At 42.0% G+C, this 24,702-nt stretch overlaps 1 pseudogene; it reads right to left on the bottom strand.

Annotated features, from left to right (window-relative positions):
* The window catches only part of LOC128520725 (NACHT, LRR and PYD domains-containing protein 3-like), a 73,343-nt pseudogene that overhangs the window by 1,038 nt on the left and 47,603 nt on the right, over positions 1–24,702 (bottom strand).

Here is a 24,702-nt window from a genome sequence, read left to right as displayed (position 1 = left end):
AAACCGTTGTATGGTGTTAATTTTTGTTACTCATCCAATGTTACAAAATGGACGAAGACTAAGGATTACTTCACACTGCTTAAACAACTGCAGGATGGTAATCACAGAGACTTGGCTGAATAGTTCTGTCCCTGACGCGGCTATCAAGCTAGCCAACTCTGTTTACCAAGCGGATAGAACGGCTGACACCGGTAAGAACAAAGGTGGAGAAATGTGTATATACATTAATAATGCCTGGTGTACATCTGCAGAGATTGTTAGAACACATTTTCTCCCTGACAGTGAATACATGACACTTAAATGCAGACCCTTTTATACACAGATAGAGTTTACTGCTATTGTTATTACAGCTGTTTACATTCCACCATGGGCTAATGCTAAGCTAGCCATGGAGGAGCTGCATGAAGCTTTTAACAGCCAGCTTAATGCGTATCCGGAGAGAGCAGTGATTGTAGCAGGAGACTTTAATCATGTGGACTTGAAAACTGTCCACATGTCAACTGCCAAACTGCATACAAGCAAACATTTTCCTCCCAGAGACAATAACATACTGCATCAAGTTTACACCAATATACCAGGAGCTTATAAAGCTGCCCCATCTCCACACCTTGGCTTATCTGACCACATCTCCATAGAAATGACTCCATCCTACAGTCTTCTCATCTGTAGAAAAAAAAAACCAACAGTTAAAACTGTCCAAGTCTGGAGTGAGGAAACTACTTTACGGCTGCAGGACTGTTTTGAAAAGACCGATTGGGAGTTGTTTGCTAGCACAGATATGGATGAATCTACTTTAGCCTACATAGCCTTTTGCACTGATACTGTGCTGACCACCAAGACCAACAAGGTGTTCCCAATTCAAAAACCATGGTTTGACAGGAATGTGTGTTCTCTGCTTAGAGCGAGGAATGCTGCCTAAAGGTCAAGGGACAGGCTGGCTTACAGTAATGCCCAGAAAGAACTGAAAGCCAAGCACAGATACAGTGGCTTGCAAAAGTATTCGGCCCCCTTGAACTTTTCCACATTTTGTCACAATACAGCCACAAACATGAATAAATTTGATTGGAATTCCACGTGAAAGACCAATACAAAGTGGTGACACGTGAGAAGTGGAACGAAAACCATACATAATTCCAAACGTTTTTTTAGAAATAAATAACTGAAAATTGGGGTGTGCGTAATTATTTAGCCCCCTTTGGTCTGAGTGCAGTCAGAGTGCTAATGACTAAATAGAGTGCACCTGTGTGTAATCTAATGTCAGTACAAATACAGCTGCTCTGTGACGGCGTCAGAGGTTGTCCAAAAGAATATTGGGAGCAACAATACATGTTATTTTCATAATGATGAAATGAGATGCCCAAAATTGTGCTTTAAAATTCTTAATAAGGTTCTTATATAGTTTTTGTAATGTCTTAACAGGGACAAAACAATGAAAGACATGGCAGTGCCTCAGTTTAAATGGTCTTGAAATTAAGTCATCTCATAGTGTTGACTATGTGAATGTCCTGTTTTGTGAATATGCCAACATTTCTTATTTAAAACGGAAAAATGTGTTGCCATCATCAAAAGACATAATTGAACAATATATGTATATATATATTATCATATTAAGTAAATATTATTTTATAAACACGAAGTGCTTCGGGCTTATATCATCATGATTTTTTGCTGTTTGTGTCCAGCATTGAATAATTATTTCATCCATTTTTTAACCACGCAGGACTTACTGCAGAAATAATAGCTGGAATGTGATGTAATTGTGAATTTATGACTTAAGTACATTCACTTTACAAAAGGCAGTGTTTTGATTAAAAGGCTGATAAACGCATGTTGTACAGTATATACAACGCGACAGCGCATTCAATTACTGTAATCCCTCTTCTCACCTTTCATGTAGGTCTGCTCGGTCTTGTTAAATTGTTTTAAACTCCTCAATTCTGCCAATTCCCCCATTAGCAAATCCGGTTTAATAACTTCACACCTATCGTGAATGAAAGGTGAGAAGAGGGATTACAGTAACTGGGGGTTCTGTGGGTCATCACCTTGGCGCGCGCTGTCGCATTGTATTCAGTGAATAGACTAAAACAAAATCATGTTTGCTTCAGCATTGGAAACAATATTGTATTAGGCTAACTTTATTAAAGATTATTCACTTTTGTATTCTTTGTTGTACTTCGTCTTTTTGCACACACACGTGGGCATCTTTAAATTTTTACAGATAATTATAGTAGGCTGGTAGAAACGTTATTTTTTTATATAACTTAAACAGCTGAATAAAGTTAAATATACACAATCAAATAATTATTGTGTTTGCTGTACATTTGAGCACTCATGTATAAATAGCTTTTTCATTGTATATACTACCATATCATTCAATTCAATTTTCAATTCAATTTTATTTGTATAGCGCTTTTAGCAATTTTCATTGCCGCAAAGCAGCTTTACATAGTCAAAAGAATTATTTAAGTTTGTATGAAATGTGAATTTGTATGAATCAAAATGGTCAGTTTGTCCCTGGTGAGCAAGCCGAGGGCGACAGTGGCAAGGAAAAACTCCCTGAGATGGTAATAGGAAGAAACCTTGAGAGGAACCAGACTCAACAGGGAACCCATCCTCATTTGGGTGAAACAGAAAGATTAAATGATCTGCATTTATACAGTGTGTAGGGTGGGAGGCAGTTCAGCTATAATAGCTGATGTTAATTGATGTTAATATGGAGTCCAGGTAGTTATTGAAGACCCAGGTAGACTTGTAAGAAGTTCCAGTCATGAACTATCGAACTGTCAAGTCCCCAGAGAAACAGTTGCCAACACCAGTCAAGGCCAGAACCATTTTCTAGGTGGAGAGAATCATTCCCAGACACCAGACGCATCCCAGAGAGACACACGGGGCATCCATGTGACGAGATCTTCAGCCAGAAGCGGGGCACCAGGATGGGTCAGACAGGTCCGGAGGGCAGAGGGAGTCTGGATCACTGGCAGCTCAGGAACGACATGTGTAGCTCGACAGAGAGAGAGAGAAAGAGTGAAAGGGGGGGGACAGGAGGAGAGAGGAAAAAGAAAGAGGGGGGGAAAGAGAAGAAGAGGAGAGATGGCAGTTAGGTATGGTCACAGTCACACAATGTATAATGTGAATGTATATTAACTGTAGAGTGCAAGCAGAGACTCCGGCAGGACTAACTATGACAGCATAACTAAAAGGGAGAGCCAGAAGGAAACACAAACATGAGGGCTTCCTGACATGTAAAGCAAACAATCACCTCACCGTCAGCAAACCTGAGTGATCAATGAGAGTGAGGAAGACAGCATCCAAACATACCAGTTCACCATAATACTCTATGTCCATGAGTCCCCCAGATCTGCTCCTTTACCTATGGCAAATCTATTTATAAAAATGCTTGGCTAAATAAATAGGTTTTTAGCCTGGACTTAAACACTGAGACTGTGTCTGAGTCCCGAACACTATTTGGAAGACTATTCCATAACTTTGGGGCTTTATAAGAAAAAGCTCTGCCCCCAGCTGTATTTTTCATAATACGCAGTACTGACAAGCAGCCTGCATCCTTTGATCGAAGTAGGCGTGGCGGATCGTAAGACACTAGCATTTCGCTCAGGTACTGCGGCGCGAGACCATTTAATGCTTTATATGTCAAGAGTAGTATTTTAAAATCAATGCGAAATTTCACAGGGAGCCAATGGAGTGAAGATAAGATAGGGGTGATGTGCTCATATCTTCTGGTTCTGGTGAGGACTCTCGCTGCTGCATTCTGGACTAGCTGAAGCTTATTTATGCATCTAGCTGAACAACCAGACAGTAAGGCATTACAATAGTCCAACCTAGAGGTGATAAAAGCATGAACTAGTTTTTCTGCGTCGTTTGGCGACAATAAATTTCTTATTCTGGCACTATTTCTGAGGTGAAAGAATGCTATCCTGGTAATATTATCTACATGTGCTTCAAATGAAAGGCTGGAATCAATAATCACACCAAGGTCTTTCACTGTTGCATTTGATGGAACAGAAAGGCCATCTAAAGTTACGGTGTGATCTAAAATTTTACTCCTAGCTGTATGCGGTCCTATGACTAGAACTTCTGTCTTATCCGGATTTAGCAGAAGGAAGTTAATTAGCATCCAATTTCTTATGTCCTGCACACATTGCTCAATTTTAGTAAGCTGTTTTTTCTCATCAGGTTTTGCTGAGACATATAACTGTGTATCGTCAGCATAACAATGAAAACTAATACCATGCTTACGGATTATGTTGCCCAGAGGAAGCATGTAAAGGGAAAAAAGCAGTGGACCTAAAACTGAACCCTGCGGAACGCCAAACTCCACTAGAGAACATGCAGAATAATCACCATTTAAGTCTACATACTGATAACGATGGGTCAGATAGGATCTGAGCCAGGAGAGGGCTGTACCCTTAATTCCCACTACATTTTCTAATCTGTGAAGAAGGAATAGCGTGATCAACAGTGTCAAAAGCTGCACTGAGGTCAAGTAATACAAGCATAGTTACACAACCCTGATCAGAGGCCAATAGAATGTCATTTACTACTTTAACGAGCGCTGTCTCTGTACTGTGATGAGGCCTAAATCCTGACTGATACAGTTCATGTATGCCATTTCTATGTATATATGAGCATAGCTGCTCCGCTACTATCTTTTCCAGGATCTTAGAGATAAAGGGGAGGTTTGATATTGGTCTGTAACTGGACAGCTGACAGGGGTCGAGGTCAGGTTTCTTAATTATTGGTTTGATAACTGCTAATTTAAAAGATTTTGGAACATATCCAATGCTGAGTGAAGAATTAATTATTCTCAACAGGGGTTCTATTATTGCTGGTACTATCTGTTTAAGAAAATGTGTCGGTACAGGATCTAATATACAGGTTGATGAATTTGAAGAAGAGATGAGTGAAATTAGTTCATTCTCTTCAAGGGGAGTAAAGTATTCTAGGTTCTGGTCTGACATGGCTAGATTAACATCTGCATCAATTACATTGTTCGGTTTCAAAACCTCAATTTTATGCCTAATATTTACAATTTTATTATTAAAAAAGTTCATGAAGTCCTCACTATTGCATGATGTTGTTGTGGAGATTTCTGCAGTGGTCTTATTTCTGGTTAATTTGGCTACAGCATTAAATAAGAATCTAGGATTATTTTTGTTATTTTCTATAAGAGTGGAGAGATATGTTGATCTAGCTACACTAAGAGCTTTTCTATAGTTCAGGATGCTCTCCTTCCATGCTATTTGAAATACTAGTAATTTAGTTTGACGCCATTTACGTTCTAATTTCCGAGCGGTCTGTTTTAGAGTGCGCGTGTGATCGTTATACCAGGGAGCAAGTTTTTTATCTCTAATAATTTTTCTCTTAACTGGAGCTACATTATCTAGGGTATAGCGAAATGTCGACTCTAAATATTCAGTCGCCTGATCGAGTTCTGTGGGGTCAGACGGTGATCTAATCGTAGTTGGGAACTCTGGGAGATTACTGATAAAACTCTGTTTGGTAGTTGATGTGAATGTACGTTTTATACGGTAGCGCGGCGCTGTGTGTACATTATTATTGTGACACACTTGAATTGAGACAAGATCATATATTTATGTCTAATAAAAAAATAGTACCTAACAACCATTCGTCAAACTCAATCGTTTTTTTTTTTTTTTTTCCCCGGCCTGTCAGTATCACAGATAACACATAGCAGAGAGTATGTGTAGCTGTTCTATCATCATTCACAGCAATTTTTTTTTTTTTTATATTTATTTATTTATTTATTTATTTATTTTGTTTGTTTCCCATATTATAACAGACAAGACCGGGGACCAAAAAAAGAGAAGAGAGAGTAAAAAAAAATAAAAATAAAATAAAAATAAATAAACAAACACATTTAAGGGAAAAAAAAAAAGGGGGGAAAGAGAGAAGAAAAAGAAAAAAAGGAAGGTGGGGGTGAGAGGGGGGAGAGAATATAGTCAAAATTCGCTTCCGCACCTGCCGAAGAAAAAGAGAAAAAACAACAGCAGAGAAACCGCAGCCACAACCAACACCTGCACGACTCGCGGTAAACCACAAATCCCAAAACCTGTTAAGCCGCGCACATAATAAAATATTTTGAAATAAATATTTTGTTTTGAAGCAACAGCAAAGACAGTGTGTGTGTGAGCACCTGTTTGTACACCAGTGTAAACGTTTGTGTGCACACCTGTGTGTGTGAGCGCGCTTGTTTTCATAGGGCTCCTCCATGTAAATGTTTAATAGTGTGTGTGGGGGACCACAGTCCCATCCCGCGAGGCATGGAGCAGATACGGCGGAGACACGGGTCCCAGACATCCAGAGGCCCCCCAGAGCACAGGAGTCTCAGGAGAACCACCGCAGGGACAGCCCCCCCACCCCGAAAGGGGCAGCGGAGAGCCCAGAGGGGGGTCATCTAGCAGCCCCAGTGCAGACGCCCCAGGGGGCCGTGGTGACAGGACCGCAGGCTCCGCCGGTGGTCGTCCACTCCGAGGCAGTCCGGTCCCTGGGTCCAGAGATCCCAGGGCCCCCCCATCCACCAGCCGGTGCCCCGCCAAGCCAGGATAGCCAGATCCCGCCCAGCGACCGCCGCGAGTGAGCCAGCGCTCACCCGAGCACCCCGCCCCGGAGCGAGAAACCAACAACCCACCAGCGGCTGGGGGCACCCCACAGCTGTGTGTGGTGGCAGAGCAGGGGGGGCCTGGGATGTTGAGAGAGGTGGAGTCTAGGACCTGACCTGACACTTAAACGTAGACAGCCAGGCACACACATACACAAACATATATTCCCACCCTCATACACACAAACAAATATTCACACACTCACACATGTAGACACACAAAAATATACAATATACACACTCACACTCCCCATATACCCACTTCCCTCCGCCGTGGGGACAGAAAGACCCCCCCCGGTCCCCGCAGCAGCGGAAAGGACCACCAGCCCAGACCCCGACCGAACGGCCAGCTCCTCCTCTCAGCCCCCGGCCCTGGACCGCGGATAGAGAACGGGGGTGTGGAAAAAAGGAAGACCCCCGCTTCGCTCCTCCCGCTCTAATGTAGTGTTGGTGTGTGTTGTTCTAAAGTGCTTTAAAACAAGGGAGGGGCAAGACACTAACCACCCTCCGGCAGCTCGTGTCAGCTCTGCCCCTCCCAAGAACCCTAAATGTCTACGTGCCACTTAAAATTGGGAAGTGGGCACTGGCACCAGAGGTAAGGCTGATTTAACAGCCCGCCCTCTGGACGCCATTCAGTGTGCCCACCCCCAAGGCCCTATATGTATGTGTAACATGACAGTAAGTAAAAAGAGTGTCTAAGATGTGATATAAAATTGAGATGCAGGTGGTCACAAGGAGACCAGGGCACCAGGGCAAGCACCAACCCACACCCCGGCAGCACTCAGGCCTAGCCGGAACCCCAGCCCAGAGGAAGAGCGCCCCCAGGACCCCAAACCCCCCCCGGACCTATCTCGGCAACCTACGTCCTCTGACACGGCCCTCCACAGCAGCGCCGCGTGCGGACGGTTTTTGGGGAAGAAAAAAAAAAGAAAAAAAAGAAAAAAAAAAAAACACCGCCCAGGAGCCACCCGCGCCCCCTCCAGGCCAGGATCGCAGCCCCAGCGCTGGACCCCCAAGAAACCCACCCCGCGAGGACGCCTAGACGCCCCAGGCCAGCATGCCCCCCGCCGCATCAGCAACCAGGACCAAACCGGACAGAACTGCGGCCCCCAGCCACACTAGGTAATGGAGCCGATCAAAGGAGCCCAGAGAGATTGACCTAATGTGGCAGCAGACGCCGTGTCAAGACTAATATAGTCTAACAAACGATCTCTATATTGGTTGATATTAAGATTATTTCTATTTTTCCAGTTCATGAGGACAGTCTTCTTAGCAATGCATAAGGCGGTGAATGCCATGTGGATTGTGTTGACCTCTGTAGTGACACCCTCTAGGTCACCCAACAAGCAAACTGAAGGAGAGGCTAGAATGGAACATTTAAGACACTTTGATAAGTCTTCACAAATCTCATACCAGAATTTCTGAACAGGTGGACAGAACCATAGAGCATGTATGTAATTGTCAGGTGTGTTGTTTTGGCAGTGTGAGCAGTTGTTAGAAGCTGTAAGACTCATCCGGAACATCCGATGACCTGTGTAGTGCACTCTATGCAGAATTTTGTATTGTATTAATTGTAAACTGGGATTTCTAATCAGTTCAAAAGGTTTTAAACATATCTGAGACCAGAAATTGTGGTCCCAGCTGACTGATAAATCTGCCTCCCATTTTGCAATAGGAATCGATACTGATTCATCTATTTTGGATAGTGTCCTGTATATTTTAGATAATAATTTGGGGGTCCTGAGGTCAAGGAATTCTGCCACTCTTGGTGGTATTTGTAATTTGATATGATCGGAATTAAATTTCTTTCTTATTATAGATTTAACTTGTTGATATTCTAAAAATCTATTCTTGTTAATCCCATATTGATTGACCAATATATCAAAAGGAATAAAATCTGTCCCTTCGAATATATGTTCCAAGTATTTAATACCTTTACCACCCCAGTCCCTGAAGTTTATCATATTATTGTTTTGTACTATGTCAGGGTTGTTCCATATGGGAGTGCGTTTGCATGGGATTAGTGAAGACTCAGTCATTTTAAGAAACTCCCACCATGCTGTCAGAGAGGAGCTGATACTGATGCTTTTGAAGCAAACATGTCGTTTGATGTTTGAGCTAATGAATGGTAGATCTGAAATCTCTATATTATTGCATAGTGCCTGTTCTACATCTAGCCAAGGCTCATCTAAGAGGGTGTGTTTTAACCACCCTGATATGTGTTGAAGCCTGTTGGCTAAGAAATAGTGGTGAAAGTTCGGCAGATCTAGTCCTCCTTTGTCCTTGGTCTTTTGTAGTGTTTTTAAGCTAATACGCGGGGGTTTACCTTTCCAAAGGAATTTAGAGATGGAGGAGTCTAGAGATCTAAACCAGTCAGTTGACGGTTTGCTTGGGATCATTGCAAATAGGTAATTAATTCTTGGCAAAACCATCATTTTTATTGAAGCTACCCTTCCCATGAGTGATATGGGTAGAGACTTCCATCTGGTTAGATCATCTTCTATCGTCTTTGAAAGTGGGATGTGGTTTAATTTTGTTAAATCTGCGAGCCTAGGTGAGACATTAATACCTAAATACTTAATATTTCCAGATTGTAGTGGAGTGGAGGAGGAGGACTGAAAGGAGCAGTTAATCGGAAGAACAGTAGATTTTAACCAGTTTATTGAATAATCTGAGATTCTTGAGAAAGAGTTTATTAATGTAATTACCTCAGAGAGAGTGGTTTGTGAATGCTGGAGAAAAAGTAACACATCATCTGCGTAAAGACTAACTTTATGTTCTATATTCTTGCATTTAATGCCTTTAATCGCTATAGTCTGTCTAATAGCTGCTGCTAGTGGTTCAATAAAAATTGCAAAAAGTGAAGGGGAGAGAGGGCATCCCTGCCTGGTGCCCCTCTTAAGATGGAAGCTGGAGGATGTTTGGTCATTTGTCCTGACACATGCTGTTGGAGAATTATATAATATTGTAGCGTTTTTACGCCTGAAGAAATGCTGGAGAGACGAGCGAGCTTATTTGCTGCCCAATGCAATGGCTGGGAGTACTTTATTCAGCATACAGCCGGTATGGCATGAGCAGCACCTTCAATCAGGAGCCTACCTCTAATTCAGCGTCAGCCTGAACTAGAGCACATTTCACACGTTACACACCTCAACACACACACAACAGGGCCGAAGTCACTAACCCAAACACCTTTCCCCATCATGGTGAACACACCGACATTCCCGCAAAGCATGCTGGTCGTCAGCCGCCGCCCCGCCCACGCCACACTGCCCCCACCCGAGCTGTGACCGTCCCTGGTCACCATGACGAAGTTTGTTTTGGAAGCGTGGAGGCGGTCGGCGCTGGCGGTGGGAACGCCGGCGTCCTTTGGCAGGTGAGGGATGAACGCGAACATAATCCTGAGGCGGTCCGGCCTCCACAGAGTTCGATGTTTCATCGGCGTGCGGCTGGTAAGGCGCAAGACAGTCCCGGTGGAGCAAAACTCGTACCCGCCCCGCCAACCGCACCCGGTAGATGACATCGGAGAGCCGAGCTATTACCGCACAGGGGCCCACCCAGTGAGACACACGCCCGGCCGAGAGCCCCCTCCTTCTCCTTCCGGAGGAACACACCCACACCTGCTCGCCAGCAGCAAAATCTCGCCCCTGGCTGTGAGTGTCCACGCCCATTCGCCCCATAGGTGCCCCCACCTGAAAGTCTTGCAGCGGTGCCCGCGAGCGCTGGGTGGGGCCCTTCTGCCTGGCGATGAGCGGTTCAAAGTTCAGCTGTGAGACCGGCGAGACCGGCGGAGCGACTGCGGGTGACGCTCTGGGAGACGCAGTAAGACGGCTGCATGCTGGCTCGGACGGCTGATCACCACCGGAGGACCTGGAGGACTGCACGGGGGGAACGTCCTGCGTCGAGGGTTCTACGTCGCGACGGCGCTCCACTTGCTCGCAGTACCGGCCACGCGCTTTGCTGCCCGGCCGGCGAGGTAAAGCGCCGGTGTTAGCGCGCAGATTTCCCGCTCGGTCTGCTACCGGAAGTTCCGCCCCCCGGGTGTGTGCTGCTAACCTGTCCGGCTGTGGTTTGGGTCCGAGCAACCTGGCTACCCCGAAGTTACCACGCAGAGTTCCGCTGGACAAATTCAGCAGCGCACCCCATCTCTCCAAAATATCCAACCCCAAAACGCAGTCCTCCTCGACGTCCCCCACAACGAACCCGTGGGAATAAGTTCGTCCACCCACCTGGACTCGCACTGTGCGACACGCCCTTACCTTCACGTAGCCCCCAGCAACGGTGCAGATGCTGAAGGCAGGATCAGGCCGTCCGCAAACACGCTTGCTTTGCCCCAGTAATCCAGAGCGCAGCAGCGAACGTGGTGTGCTCGCTTTAGCGCCGTCGGGAAAGCGCTTCTTCTTCGCGAGTAGTCGCTCCGCTACTCGGCGGCCCGCTTGGATTTTCAGTAGGTCTTCCGTTGTCCGCTCGAACCCGTTACTCTCCATCCCTCTTCTGACACCAATGTAGCGTTTTTACACCTGAAGAAATGCTGGAGAGACGAGCGAGCTTATTTGCTGCCCAATGCAATGGCTGGGAGTACTTTATTCAGCATACAGCCGGTATGGCATGAGCAGCACCTTCACTCAGGAGCCTACCTCTAATTCAGCGTCAGCCTGAACTAGAGCACATTTCACACGTTACACACCTCAACACACACACAACAGGGCCGAAGTCACTAACCCAAACACCTTTCCCCATCATGGTGAACACACCGACATTCCCGCAAAGCATGCTGGTCGTCAGCCGCCGCCCCGCCCACGCCACAATATTTTTAACCAGTTTATGAAGGAGTTTCCAAAACCAAATTTGTGTAAGGTTGCAAATAAAAAATTCCAATTAACCCTATCAAAAGCCTTTTCTGCATCTAGAGACAATATTGTAATTTGAAGGTTTTTATTACATGAATAGTCTATCAGGTTAAGTAATCTGCGCGTATTTGTTGAGGAGTGCCTTCCTTTTATGAAACCAGTTTGGTCTGGATGGATTATGAGAGGGGTTACCTTCTCTATTCTTTTTGAGAGCGCCTGCAGATTATTTTAATGTCAACATTAATAAGTGATATTGGACGGTAGCTGTTAGGCAGTACCGGATCTTTACCTGGTTTTAGTAAGAGACTAATGTTAGCAGAATTCATATTTGGCGGGAGTCTACCATTTTCCTTAGATTCCTGCAACATTCTGTTGAATGTTGGTGCCAGAATTGTCCAGAATTCTTTATAGAATTCCGCTGGGAAGCCGTCTGGACCTGGAGCCTTTTTATTGGGCATACTGTTCAAGGCTTCCTGGAGTTCATATGATGTCAGTGGAGAATCCAATGCCATCGCTTGGTTGTCCGATAATTTCGGAAGAGTTATATGATCAAGAAACTGGTCAACTTCTTCTTTAGACGGGTTCATCTGTGGTGAATAAAGAGATTCATAAAAGTCCCTAAAAGTATTGTTTATTCTTTCAGGGTCATATACTGTGTCCCCAGTTGAGTTTTTAACAGCATATATAGTTGTTTTTTCTTTATTTATTTTTAACTGGTTAGCTAGGAATTTACCAGATTTGTTACCATATTCAAAGTTTTGCCAGCGGAGTCTTTGTGCTAAGAACGGAGTATTTTTATCAATAATTTCATTTAATTCTAGTTTTGCTTTACATATTTTCTTCAATATTTCCTTCTCTTGAGAGGATACATAAGCTTCTTCTAGAGATTTGATTGTTTCTTCTAATTCCTGAATATATTTATTCTCTCTTTTCTTTTTATGTGATGAGAATGAGATTATTCTACCTCTCATCACAGCTTTACCTGCTTCCCAGAGAACAGATGCTGAAGTTCCAGGCTGGTCATTATAGTATAAAGCCCATTCTTTCTTAAAATAATTAATAAAATCTTCATCTTTAAGCAATGATGTATTAAATCTCCAGTTTTTACTTGGTGGAGTGTCCTTCTTGTTTTTTAAAGTTAAAGATACAGGAGCATGGTCGCTGACAGCTATGGTGTGTATTTCTGTGTCTGAAATGTCACTCAGCAGTGAGCTGCTTACTAAAAAATAATCCAGACGAGAGTGACTGTGATAAACTTTAAAAAAAAAAAGTATATTCTCTACAGTTTGGGTGAAGAGATCGCCATGCATCGCAAAGTCCGTAGTCGCTCATGTACTGTTTAACTATATTAGTGGATTCCCAATTACGCTGAGTTCCAGCTGTGCTGAGCCTGTCCCTTTCTTTATTTAGTCCAAAGTTGAGGTCTCCACCAAGAATCAGTGCACAGTCTAGATGTTCAGAAAGTGCAGTAAAAAAATGTGGAAAAAGGAGGGGTCATCAACATTTGGACCATATATACTGGCAATACATAACTTTTTATTAAATATAGATAATTTAATGATTAGATATCTACCCCCTGGGTCTATAACTGTGTTGAGTACTGTAAATGTAACATTTTTATGTAATAAAATTGCTACCCCCCTTTGCCTAGAGTTATAGCAGGCTGCGAACACATTAGGGAACTCAGCTGTTTTAAGTTCATCTATAGCTGTGGCAGGTCTATGAGTCTCTTGTAATAAAACAACGTCTGCTTGTAGTCTTTTAAGTTGGTATAATATTTTTAATCTCTTCTCTCTGGAGCCAGCTCCATTCACATTCCATGTGACAAGCCTTAGTGCACCCATGGATGTGTGTATGTAGCTAGTATTGCCTGCTGTGTGTAAAGCTTAGATGAATGAAATATGAGCGAGCGTGTGCGCTAAGAGTACGATGTGGTAGTATTGACGCTGAGTGAATATATATTTGGTCGTGCCGTGCCGATGTGTAAAGATATAAAGTGCTGTGTGTGTGTGTGTGTGTGTGTGTGTGTGTGTGTGTGTGTGTGTAAATAAGGCGGGTAATCAGTACAGTGAGAGAGGTTAGTATTAAGAAAGACAGCAGAAGAGGGAAAGAAGAAAACAGGAGGGGATGCATGAAAAATACAAAAAAAAAAAAAATTTTTTTTTTTAAATAAAAATAAATAAATAATAATAATAATAAAAAAAAAAGAATAAGAAACTTGACAGAAAGAAAAACATTTATATAACCACATTTAAACGCTGTAGAGACTGACGGTATCGTGGTAACATATCAAATTCGATTACTGGAAGAAAAACGAAGAAATATAAGAAATATAGTGGATTTTTATCTGGAATGGTGTTAGTAAAGTCAGGGAGTTGTACTGGAGTCGCGGTAGAGCTGGCCGTTCACGTAGAGACGATCCACGGCGATGACCGCTCGGGAGCCCTTCTGGATTAGAGAGCGTCGAATTGGAAACAGAATTTTGCGCCGTTCCAGGATCTTATTTGTAAAATTTAACTCTCTTTTAGGGTCAATGGCAGTCGTATAATGCATTTCACTACATTTCGTACTGTGTATGTTTGTGTATGTGACAAATAAAATTTGAATTTGAATTTGAATTTGAATCTCTTTGGGAAACTGGTCGTTTACGCTAAAGTCCGTTCCTTTTAACTCCCTGCCGCGACTTTTCACCTGCTCTTTCTGTTTGAAGAATCCAAATTTGGTCACGATAGGACGCGGCCTCGGAGCTCCAGGTCTCTTCGCACCCAGCCGATGGACTCTTTCGAGGGTGATGTTTTCCACGGTGTCTTCCGGAAGCTTCAGATACGTTTTCATGAAGGTTTTAATCGTAGCTTCTGCGTTTTCTTCAGCAGATTCCGGGATACCGGAAAACACCAAGTTTTCTCTCATGCTGCGAGACTGAAGATTTATGACGGTCTCTTTTATTTTTTTATTATCCAGTGATTCTTTCAGGGCCTGGAATTCACGGTGCAGGATCTCGACCAGGGACAACCTCGCGTCGAAGCTGGACAACCGCTTGTCGATTGAATCCAAGATGTCAGTAAAACTTTTCCCTGTCGGCGATGCCGTTTCAGGAGAGTCTGCCGGCCGAATTCTTTTAGAAGACGGCGTCTCGCTTTTAGCTGGGGAACCTACAATCTGTGCTTTCTTCATGACTATGCTATCGTAGCACAGGTCGATGTAACCCAGGAGAGTTTCTAAATCTTCCTCGTTGTCCTCGCTGTTCATTCAGTTTTTCCGCCAAGTCTCCGGCGTCTGACGTCACCTACAGCATTTCCGGTCTCTTCTATCTCAATCTTGACAGTTTTATTGCCCCTTTTATGACCTTTTAGTTGACCTTTGGGTGACCTTTAGGATTTTTATGACGTGGAGTTTTTCAATTAAAAAGGGGGGGGGGGGGTAACGATGCTTATGAGCTAGACATCGTTTCATTCACTCATTTAATTTAATGTATTTATTGTATAGATTTATTTAATTTATATACATGTTTATTTATTTATTTATTTATTTATTAGTTATAAGAATTTGTTTAGGGTGTTTTTTATTTGAAAAATATGCTTGGTGAGGGAACCCGATTTCAATTCAATTCAATTTTATTTATATAGCGCTTTTAACAATGGTCATTGTCTCAAAGCAGCTTCACAAAAATGAAAGATTATTTTTTTTTTTTTTAAGAAAATAAAATATTTGGAAGTGTGTATGTGTGAGAAAAATGTGTCTAGATAATAATTAGATGAATGAATGATGAATGAAATGTCTTTGATGAGCAAGCCAAGGGTGACGGCGACGGTGGCAAGGAAAAACTCCCTGAGATGGCAATAGGAAGAAACCTTGAGAGGAACCAGACTCAATCAGGGAACCCATCCTCATCTGGGTGATAACAGATAGAAATAACATCATGTGTGTTGTGCAGGTGAAAGTACAATATAACAGAAGTTGTGTAGATTAACATGAAGTCCAGTTCAGCACAGGGAGTCAGTAGGTGCAGGGGTCTGGGTCACTGGAGGCACAGGAGCAGGATGTGTAGCTCCAGCCATCATAAAGTAGAATCCAGCTGGAGCTGGTCCTTCTCTGGATGCCTCAGAAACCTCGCAGGGTTGGCCTTTGTCTACTAAAGCTGGCACAATCTCCAGATGCCTCAGGATGGGTAGAAAAATACAGAACAGATGGAGAGTAGTCTGTTCTGCCATTCAGGATAGTTGTCATTCAGGATAGGTGTACTGGAGTATGAGGTTATGGGATGAGTTACGCGTATGCCAGATTAAAGAGATGCGTCTTGAGTCTACTTTTGAATTGGGAAACCATGTCTGCTCCCCGAACACTGTCTGAAAGCCTATTCCAAAGTTTTGGAGCTAAATATGAAAATGCCCTGTCCCCTTTTGTAGATTTTAAAATTCTGGGAATTACCAGAAGTCCGGAGTTTTGTGATCTTAAGGAGCGTGGTGGATTGTAGCGTATCAGAAGACTGGTTAGGTATGTGGGAGCTAAACCATTTAAAGCCTTGTATGTAAGTAGTACTATTTTGTAATTAATTCTAAACTGAACAGGTAGCCAGTGCAGGGATGATAATTTTCAATTCAATTAAATTCAATTTTATTTATATAGCGCTTTTAACAATGGTCATTGTCCCAAAGCAGCTTCACAAGAAAAAAATGAAAGATTTTTTTTTTTTTTTTTTTTTTAAGAAAGAAAAGAAAAGAAAATATTTGGAAGTGTGTATGTGTGAGAAAAATGTGTCTAGATAATAATTAAATAAATGAATGATGAATGAAATGTCTCTGATGAGCAAGCCAAGGGTGACGGCGACAGTGGCAAGGAAAAACTCCCTGAGATGGCAATAGGAAGAAACCTTGAGAGGAACCAGACTCAACAGGGAACCCATCCTCATCTGGGTGATAACAGATAGAAATAACATCAAGTGTGTTGTGCAGGTGAAAGTTCAATATATCAGAAGTTGTGTAGATTCAGTTCAGCAGTAGGTGCAGAGGGCAGATGGGGTCAGATCACTGGAAGCACAGGAGCAGGATGTGTAGCTCCAGCCATCATAAAGCAGAATCTAGCTGGAGCAGGTCCTTCTCAAGATGCTTTAGAAACCTCGCAGGGTTGGCCTTTGTCTACTGAAGCTGGCACAATCTCCAGATGTCTCAGGATGGGTAGAAAAATACAGAAAAGATGGAGAGAATTAGCGTAGTTGCCATTCAGGATAAGTGTAATGGAGTATGAGGTTATGGGTTGAGTTACGCGTATGCCAGATTAAAGAGATGCGTCTTGAGCCTACTTTTGAATTGGGAAACCGTGTCTGCTCCCCGAACAGTGTCTGGAAGGCTATTCCAAAGCTTTGGAGCCAAATATGAAAATGCCCTGCCCCCTTTTGTAGATTTTAAAATTCTGGGAATTACCAGAAGTCCGGAGTTTTGTGATCTTAAGGGACGTGGTGGATTATAGCGTATCAAAAGACTGGTTAGGTATGAGGGAGCTAAACCATTTAAAGCCTTGTATGTAAGTAGTACTATTTTGTAATTAATTCTAAATTGAACAGGTAGCCAGTGCAGGGATGATAATATAGGTGTTATATGATCATATTTTCTGGATCTAGTGAGAACCCTGGCGGCTGCATTTTGGACTAACTGTAGCTTGTTTATTGAGGATGCAGGACAACCACCTAGTAATGCATTACAATAGTCCAGTCTGGAGGTCATGAATGCATGAAATAGCTTTTCTGCATCAGATACGGATAGGATACTCCTAAGTTTGGCAATATTTCTAAGATGGAAAAAGGCTGTTTTTGTGATATTGGAAATATGATTTTCAAAAGACAAGTTGCTGTCTAATATCACGCCCAGGTCTTTTACTGTTGAGCTAGTAGTAACAGTACATCCTTCTAAACGCAGGCTGAATTGTGAAAGCTGTTGTGTGCTGGTTTTTGGCAATATCTCTGTCTTATCTGAATTTAGTAAAAGAAAGTTATTGGTCATCCAATCTTTTATGTCCTGGACACACTCTGTTAATCTAGACAACTTGGGTATTTCATCTGGTTTTGTTGAGATGTATAATTGGGTATCATCAGCATAACAATGGAAACTAATCCCATGCCTTCTAATGATGTTTCCCAGGGGAAGCATGTAAATTGAGAACAGGAGAGGTCCTAAAACTGACCCTTGTGGGACACCATATTTCACTGGCATTACATCAGACGGTACTCCATTTAGATCTACAAAATGGTATCGATCAGACAGGTATGATCTAAACCATTTTAATGCCTGCCCCTGAATACCTATATGATTTTGTAGGCGGTCTATGAGAATATTATGATCTATGGTGTCGAATGCAGCACTTAGATCAAGTAAGACTAATATTGAGATGCAGCCTTGGTCTGAAGCTAAAAACAAGTCGTTTGCAATCTTAACTAGTGCAGTTTCTGTACTATGATGTGGCCTGAAACCTGACTGAAATTCTTCTAGGATGTTGTTTTCCTGCAAGAATGTGCATATTTGAGCTGATACTACTTTTTCTAATATTTTTGATATGAACGGAAGGTTTGAAATCGGTCTATAATTTGTTATTTCATTTGCGTCCAAATTAGATTTTTTAAGAAGCGGCTTAATAACTGCCAGCTTCAAAGGTTTAGGGACGTGACCTAGATATAATGAAGAATTAATAATGTTTAGAATTGGCTCTCCAACTGTAAGCATCACTTCTTTTAAAAATCTGGTTGGTTTTGGGTCTAACAGGCACGTTGTTGATTTAGCTGAGGTGATAAGTTTATACAGCTCTTCCTGTCCTATACCTGTAAAGCACTGAAAATCTAAATGTGAAGCTCTTGGCTGAACTAGATCATGAGATGCTATTAGAGGTTGAACCTCTGTTATTTTCTTCCTTATGCTATCGATTTTTTCATTAAAGAAGTCCATAAAATCTTCACTACTAAAATGTTGTGGAGTACTCTCTGCAGGCATCTTAGGTTTTGTTAGGCAGGCTACTGTACTAAATAAGAACTTGGGATTGTTTTGGTTTCTTGCTATCAGTTGGCTAAGATGCTCGGTCCTAGCGGTTTTTAGAGCCCGTCTATAGCTGCACATACTGTCTTTAAACGCAATTCGAAAAACTTCTAATTTAGTTTTTCTCCATTTTCGCTCAAGGTTACGGGTTGCTCTCTTTAGGGCGCGAGTATGACTATTGTACCAAGGAGCAAGTGTTTTATCTCTGACTTTTTTTAATCTGATGGGAGCAACAGTGTCTAATGTACTGGTAAAAATAGTACCCATGCTGCTGGTCACTTCGTCTAGATCGTCTGCATTTAGGGGTCTAATAAGAATTTGGGACAGATCCGGTAGATTACTTGTGAATCTGTCTTTAGTAGTCGGATTCATATTTCTAACAAATCGATAACGTGGAGAGACACAGCTAATCTGTTCTACGGGTAGAGTATATATCAGGAGGTGATGATCTGTGATATCATCACTTTGAGTTAAAATCTCTATATTAGTGACATCTATACCATGAGATATAATTAAATCTAGTGTATGATTACAGCGGTGAGTTGATCTATTTATATTTTGTTTAACCCCAAAGGAATTTAGTAAGTCCATAAATGCGAGGGCTAAAGTGTCATTAGCATCATCTACATGAATGTTAAAGTCACCTACTATCAACACTTTGTCAGAGTTAACAATTAGGTCTGATAGCAGATGCTGTAGCCGGGCCAGCTTCACCTGTAGGTCGCGGATCAGCTTCTCCACGGCCTCCATCTCCAAGTCCACCGAGTGCAGCTCCAATGTCTCCTCACCTGCACACAGGGGCAGAGACCCAACCGACATGGTGTCTAGAAATAGAAATAACCGGTGCGAAAGAGCGTAAACAAACTTGTGATAGCCGGGCTAACGGGCTAGCGATGCTAATGAAAAGCCGGCTAGAAGCGGTGTGCTGCAAAACTATTAAAACTTATACGATATAAACTTATACGAAAACGATATAACACGCGTTTCGAGTGAATATATTATAAGGTAGTATGAAATACTTATCTGTTATATGTTTACTCTTCGTAAGGGGACGAAAAAGTAGAAAAATTGGTCAGTCTGGCGGAGCTCGGGAAAAAGCAGCCAATGCCTGTAGTATATAGGTGTTAGCCAGCTAATACAGGTGTTATATGATCAACGTGAATGTTTTTACCGCACGAGCTTGTCTGATGTCAAGAGAGTGTAGTGTCTGAGCAGCGAAGTCGTGTCTGGTATGGGAGGCGCGCTGAGTTTGTCAAACTCGAAAATAGTCACACCTCCTCTTCAGTTTTTAAAATTTAGAAACATTCATCTAAAAGAGAATGTTTTATACGTATAAAATTAAAAATATATAGAGGTTTAGAAATGTAGCTACGTAAAAAAGAAAAATACAATAAAAAATAAAATAAAAAATAAAAAAAATAATAATAACGGAGATAAAAAAGGGAACCATGTCCCGTGAGTTATCAACGTATGATGTCTCACGACCGAATAGGATGGAAATGTTCATGTTAGCCGTACTTTACTCTAAGGCGAAGGGTTGTAGGCCTAACTGTTTTTACCTATACTTATAAAGTCAAAAGTAGAGTAAAAAAACAAAACAGGCTATTTTTTATATCTTTGGGAGATTTTTAAAATACTTTTTCTGCTAGAGTTAACAATCACAGTGTTAGAGGGGGCCTGTTGGGGGTGTTTATGACCGACTTGTATGTTAAAGAGTTACCAGAGGGTTAAACATAAATTCATCTATTCGGCGTCTTTTCTCCCCTTCGCTCTGTCACAGCTTCCAAAAGCCCTGGGTTTTGCCGATAAGGTGAAAGGTTATTTTCCTCATCGTTTTAGCTCTGAGGCGAATCTGAACTATGTAGGCGCTTATCCAGACCCCGAATATTACGGTGTTGATCAGATGAGCGAGAAACATAGATGTGAGTTTCTGATGTGGTATAGCACTGTGTGAGAGGGCACTTTCAATTTTCAGGGGAAGGCCGGGTGTTATTGCAAAAACGACACGGAGATACTCATGACGGCCTGCACTATGTTTAAAAAGGAGTATATTGAAGAGGCGGGGGTCGACCCCTTTAAGTCAGCAACCATAGCGCGTCTGCATGTTTGTCTGTTTTTCACACGCAATTCCATCAGAGGTTACGGACGATGAGGGTAAACAGCGTTACATAGCTGAGTATAACACTAATCAGGGTATTCTGTTAGACAAGGCCAAAATCGCCTTTAACCCCGCCAAAAGACAAGCATTTAACCCCGCCAAAAGACGGGCTAAACTTTGTCTGAACAGCTTCTGGGGTAAATTCATCAGCACTCCAGCATGATTAATACCGAACACGTAAGCGATCCTAAAATCTTTTTTAATTACATGTTTTCAGGTAATCATAAAGTTAACTATTTCAACTTCCTAAATGAGAACATCGCTTTGTTACAATAGCAGCACGGCGAGCTCTGTATCGCACCCCTTAACAAAACAGGTAATGTTTTTATTGCGGCTTTTACAACAGGCTACGACCGAATGACACTCTTTAGTTATCTGGATCAGCTGCAAGAGAGAGTCTTGTATTATGACACCGATAGCCTGATCTATATAACCAGAGAAGGCGAGACCCCTCTTGAGATGGGGAATTATTCAGGTCAACTAACGGACGAATTGGACGGTGATACGATAAAAGAATTCGTTTCAGCCGGTCCTAAAAGCTACGCCTATCAGACTAGGGCGTCTAAAGTAGTGCTGCATGTTAAGTGCATCACACAGTCGTACGAGTGTTGTCAATGAATCAACTTGACACCGTGAAGGACCTGGTCAAGGATTATATTGGCAGCTCACACGAGAGTTTTCTCACAAACCCTCAACATAGCATAGTTCGGGAGAAGCACGATTTTCGTTTAAAAAACTCCTCGTTCTAGAAAAGGTTTCGCTACGTTTTTGACAAGGGACGTCTAGTGGCCAGGGGTGGGAGCTTACCTTTTGGCTACTAAATAAAAATAAATAAATAAACATGTCACACCTCGAGGCTGCGGAGAAAACGACTTTCGACCCTAGACTAAAATTACCATGTCTGAAATTTTCATGTCTGTTTGTGGGACCCAGTGGATCAGGAAAAACTTTCTTTGTAAAGAATGTGTTGGAAAATTGTACACATGTTTTGGATCCATAGCCTGATACTATTCTTTGGATATACACATGTTTTCAACCAATGTACAGTGAAATGCAGAAAATGTTGAATAAAAGGATAACGTTTTTAGAAGGTCTGCCTGATTCCTTTTAAGATTAAACTATTTTCCTAAAGATAAAAATCATCTGGTTATTTTGGACGACGTCGTTTTGAAAGCCTTCGACCACCCTGAAGTGGTTAAAATTTTTACACAGTATCGCCATCACAGAAATATGTCTGTTATGTTTCTGACTCAGAACATTTTTCATAAAGGTAAATACAGTAAAACCCTGAACTTAAACTGCACTCATCTTATTTTATTTTAAAAACCCCGTGACAAGCTGCAGATGTCTATATTAGCAAATCAGATATTCCCGAGGCAGAGGGCCTTCTTTTTAAAGAGTTATGAAGACGCTACAAATAAGCCACATAGCTATTTATTACTAGACTTGACCCCGCCTGTCCAGACCGCTTCAGACTGAGAGCCGGTCTACTACCCGCAGAGACGGCTTCTGTATATTTACCAAAGAAAAAGTAATATTTTTAACAGATTGAAAATGATTGTCTGCTCGTATGAAAAAAAAACATGCCGCTGCTCTGATCCTTAGTCTCTATTCCACTGCGCCAGCGTAAAGCAATATCGCACACATGTTCCGCTGATGTCATCAGAGCTCTGTGCGAGATTGCTTTAAACCTTTTGAAAGGGAATATCCCCGTGTCCAGACATCAGTATAAGAAACTACAGCGTCAAAAGAAACACATTAGACTGATCGCTGACAAGAAAAAAAACCCCGTATCCAAGAAAAGAAAAATTCTTGAAACAGGCGGTTTTCTTCTACCATTACTCATCACGGCTCTACCGTTCGTAGCGTAGCTGATCGGCGGTGCCATTTCTAAATGAATAAAGAATGACCTTGCGGAAAATGTTTCTCATCTCCCCTGAACAAGTAAACCATCTAAACGAGAAGGTTAAGCATGGTGAAGATATCAGAGAAAAGGCCCAAAAATTTGCTGGATCAGAAGATGAGAAAGGTACTGGATCAGAAAGGGATATCACCCAATGAAAAAATTAAAAAGTACAACGTTCTCCTGCAAAGAGACCTTTATCTTTAGAAACAGAAGCAAGGCGAGACTCGAGAGATCGCCCTTACTTTACCTCGTTGAGGCTCAGAAAGAAAAGAAAGACGTTATTTTAAAAGACGGTATTGAATGCATTAACCCCCGTTTCAAAAGGCGGGGGTTAATGCACGCCACTCCGCATGCCCAAAAGGAATGCCAATTATATTTTACATAAGATATTAGAGGCCTCGGGACCGGGGGAATGGAACGAAAATGAGGAGTTTATTTTTAAAAAACATGTGATTAACGGTTCCCACATAGACGATCTAATGAAACATTTAACAAGCACCTGCAAGATGTCTCTTAACAAGCGCCCACGCAGGCTGGAACGCTTTTATACAGACACTCTCAAGCCTGAATATCCCCTTATCGACCATCCCTAACAGCAACGCGTGGCGGGACATTGAATCGCTTAAAGACGGTGTCGCTGACGGCTCCAAGGGTAAAAGTTACGACGCTGATACCACAGCCTCTCCGCCACAAGCCGAGACACCCCCTCTATCAGTAATTGAAAAAAAGAAGAAGAGAATGATGCGACTCGCAAATATTTCACCTCGATGGGTTAATTTTTCATGAAATGAATGAATAAATAACAATGTTTTTGTCCGTTAAAAATTAAATCTTTATTGATTTGAATACAAGGTCTTTTTTTTTACTTTTTCGAATATATATCAAGGTTTATGAAAAATTATATTAGAAATTAAAAAAAGATAAGCACACTCTTTTGACTATATATCAAGATTTATGAAAAAAACACATGCACAAAAAAGAATTGAGGTACAAGTTATATATTATGACACTCTGTATACATCTTCAGAGAGCAAACAGTGTGAATAAATAGACCCGCTCGACGATTCCTTATACAGCTCTGATATCTGTTCATAAACTCAGACACCAGCCTGTCATTTTTTATTACATCATCTCCGTAAAAAGAGAGATAATACACGTGATGTTCACCACAGACAGCCGATGCGGGGCTCTGCAACTGTCTGTTAAGGTAGAAAATGTTTTTCACCCCTCTCTGATTTTCCAAAAAATCCAGGATTGTTTTTGGATAATACATAAAGTCAGGAGGGAAACCAAAAGAGTCGAAAAAGCTTGCTTCCCCATTCTCTGGGCATGTGTCGCGGGTGCGTGTTAATTATAAAATAGGCCTGACGATGGAAACCTTTCAGTAGCATAGGTAGCTCATCAGAGGCATAAACGCCGCTAAACGAATCTCCTAGTAGATGATGAAGAGGATTTTCCAGCTGATGATTGTTCATTTTTTCCCCCTTCTCCGGCAGAATAAACTTAGTAATAGTCGAGTAGGACGTTTCTTTTAGAGTTTATTTTAAGAATTGAATTGTAACAGGCGTACACTATTAGCGTAGTTGTGTGGGGTAGTGGGGTGCGGAAACCTTAAAGGCCTTAAAGACCCTCTGGATACGGGAGAAACAGCCTTTGTGTCTTCGGAGGGGCTGAGATTAAAAACAAAGCCCATCCCTCGTGGAAAAAATCTGTCGAAATCCCTGTAGCTGTAAATATGTTGTAAAACTCTCTGACGGCTAAGCCATTGTTGAATTGAGGTTAAAACGCTTTGGCCGGGATCTGTCTACCGTCTTGACACAGCGCCAGATATTCGATGTCATTGTGTATGAAGTTAAACGGTGAAAGGTCACATTTACCTGTGAACACTTTGTGATTCACCATAGCCAATACCAGGTATTTAGGGGTACCCCCCAGAAACAAAATCTTATGATTACACACGCGGGAATTCTCCAGGATAGAGAAGGTCTTCACGTTTTATAAGCGAAATAGGATACAAGGCACTGCAGCTGCGACTGAGACCTTTTTGATGAAAAGAGACGCTCCTAGTATTTTTAGATTATGAACAGATAATGATTGTTTAGATGCATGAGGCAAAAATCATCATTAGCACG

Source organism: Clarias gariepinus, chromosome 4 (genome assembly GCF_024256425.1).
Source record: "Clarias gariepinus isolate MV-2021 ecotype Netherlands chromosome 4, CGAR_prim_01v2, whole genome shotgun sequence".
Lineage (NCBI taxonomy): Eukaryota > Metazoa > Chordata > Actinopteri > Siluriformes > Clariidae > Clarias > Clarias gariepinus.
The sequence above is the reverse complement of the archived record's forward strand: the minus strand, read 5'-3'. Positions and strand labels throughout refer to the sequence as shown.